At 45.9% G+C, this 2,809-nt stretch overlaps 1 pseudogene; it reads left to right on the top strand.

The window, feature by feature from the left end:
• Nucleotides 1-1,306: 1,306 nt before the first annotated feature.
• LOC116548241 lies at nt 1,307-2,118 on the top strand (annotated as a pseudogene).
• Nucleotides 2,119-2,809: the final 691 nt, after the last annotated feature.

The following is a 2,809-nucleotide window of genomic DNA, read 5'->3' as shown; positions in this document are numbered from 1 at the left end:
CTGTCTCTTCACTTTAGCAGTCAGGTTTGTTTCTAGATTGTTGCCATTTTTTTCGTGTGTATATCTGTTATATGTACCTATGTCTTTAAGTATATAATATCTGTTTTTCTTTCTATTCTTTCTTTATTTCAGCTCATACCCCTAGTTATGCATTCCTCAATACTTTATTTCCATGTGTCTGAAAAACTGGCTTAATGGTGTCTTTAATTATAGATATTTGTCTTATAACCAAATAACTATACACTATAGTGGCCAATAATATATTTAATGTGGTTATGATAATTTTACATTATCATGATTATCTTATCAGTGTTTATTCAAATCTCAAATTGGCATTAGTTTGAAACAGAGACGTACATTATTAAGCAATGTGATAACATGTTTAGTTAACATATTTAGTACTTAACCAGGTACCAGTGCTTACCATTGTAAAAACTCTCTCTCGAGTGTGCTCTCTCTCTATATATATATATTTATTTCATTTTTTTATTTTTAAATATTTATAATCATATATTTTGCATGTACAATCAAAAAGCTTAAAACTGGAATAAATGCTAACTAAAGAAAATGTATATGACTTTAAAAAGTCAACAAGAGGCAGAGCAGCTGAGCAGCTCCAGGGTGTACTGACTTCACGTCCCCATGGAGCTCCAGTCTCACAGCAGGGATGAGGTGGGGCTGACACATCTGGAACATCAGTGCCCTGGGTGCCTGGTCCACAGTAGTTATCTATGACTTCTCTGTGACCCCTGCCCCAATCAGCTCTGCCTGCCACAGAGGACAGCAGTCCTAGCTGTTTCAGTCCCTGGTCTCTGTCTCCTGCCAGCCCCAGGCTCAGGAAGAGGCTGGCTGAGGAGGCTGCAGTCAGACCCTGGGCAGGTCACAGAGCCCCAAGTGGATGGAGTGCCACAGCCAGTGTACGTAGTCAGTCTGTACTTCTCCCCAGAAGCTGTGCCAGGCACAAGAGGCCCCGAGGACGTGCTCCAGCATGGCCTCCATGATGATCTTGTCTGGCTGAGATGGCCGATGCCTCTCGTATGTCAAGTTGTGCCGCATACGCTGCTGGCCCCAGGACAGGTTGAGCTGTTCAACGAAGAAGCCTACGGTCTGTGCTAGGGCCCCACAGGCCCGGAGAGGGTACAGGCCCAAAGTTTCCTGCCCCTGGGAGGCAGCCAGGCAGCCATCCCAGGTGGTGCTGTGTGCTGAGAACCTGTTGGCCCAGGCGAGCTGCAGAGTCACAAGCTGTCCCCTGTTTCAGGTGAGCTGTCTTTCTGGTGCTTAAGTACTCCTTTAAAATACTGACGAGGGAAACATTTGTATAAAATGTATTTTTATCCTCTATATATTCAAAAATCTCAGCAGCACCAGCAGCACGGAGGAAAAGGCAGTAAAGACCGTGCTCTGGGGCTGCGAGCTCAGTCAGGAGAGGCGGACTTGGACCTTCAGACCCCGGCCGGAGGGGAAGCAGGGCTGCAGGCTGTTGCTTCATACAATTTGCTTAGGGGAGAAAACCAAAGAGGAGATGCATCGCGTGGAGATCCTGCCTCCAGGAAACCGGGAGGACAAGAAGACGCAGCCGGTCACCATTGCCTCGCTCCAGGCCTCAGTCCTCCCCAAGGTCACCGTGGTTGGAGTACAGCTTTCTCCCCCAGTTACTTTCCAGCTCCGGGCTGGCTCAGGACCTGTGTTCCTCAGTGGCCAGGAGCGTTATGAAACCTGGGAGGAGGAGGAGGAAGAAGAAGGGGAAGAGGAAGAAGAGGAAGAGGAGGAGGAAGATGATGAGGTTGAGGATGTAGATATATCTCTGGAGGAGAAATCCCCTGTCAAACAAGGCAAAAGTCTGGTGCCCCAGAAGCAGACGAGCATGGCTAAGAAAAAAAAGCTGGAAAAGAACAAGAGGAAGTAAGACCCAGCATTAGAGACAAGAGCCCTGAGAAGAAGGCCAAAGCCACACCCAGATCCAAAAAGCCAGGATTCAATAAATGAGGAGCTACGCTTTGGGGGCCATGATGCAGAGTGGGCCTTCCCTTGCCTGTGCTGCAGGGACATGGCACCCCTGCCCCACCCCTGCATTTGTCTGAATATGACAGGGGTGTTGTGGGGGCAACACGAGAGCCCCTCACCCCCACTCTCCACTTTCAGGAGGCCTCAAGTGCAGACCCCCACCATGGGTCACAATAAAGTTGTCTGGTCAGGAAAAAAAAAATTATGGCTTTTTATACAAATTTGTATAGACTATAAATATATTTATATTCTATTTATATATTATAAAATATAATTTTATTTTCTCCATTTTTTTCACATTTTAAATAAAATTATTTAATGAAAAGCAGAGCCTAGTGACAGGGAGAAAATTTGAGCCATTAACTGATAAAGAAAACTAAAATTCAGACCAAAGGATCTATAGGAGGCAGAAGGAAATAATGCAAAACCCTTGGCATCAAACAGACCTGGAATCAAATCCTGACTCTGCTGTTTCTCACTGTGCAACCTTCAGCCAGCAACAACTCTGAACCTGAGCTTCCACCTCTGCAGAATGAGGATCATTACCCTCGCCTCCCAGGATGCTGGGAGGATCAAACAAGATTCCAGATACCGGCTATGAAGTGCCCAGCCCAGTGCCCAATGCATAGTTGGTGTTCAACAAACATCAATCCCCGCCCTTTCCCTTCCAGGGTGCTTTTTTTTAGCAGGAATCATAAAAATGTTTGGAAATTGCTAAAAATCCATGTTGTCATGTCTGGAATTCACAAACTTCTAAGTCTATTTTGCAAGCTGATTGTCTGAGATGCACAGGTGCGAGACCTGG

Source organism: Sapajus apella, unplaced genomic scaffold, assembly GCF_009761245.1.
Source record: "Sapajus apella isolate SASKATOON/1434 unplaced genomic scaffold, GSC_monkey_1.0 scaffold8522, whole genome shotgun sequence".
Classification (NCBI taxonomy): domain Eukaryota; kingdom Metazoa; phylum Chordata; class Mammalia; order Primates; family Cebidae; genus Sapajus; species Sapajus apella.
The sequence above is the reverse complement of the archived record's forward strand: the minus strand, read 5'-3'. Positions and strand labels throughout refer to the sequence as shown.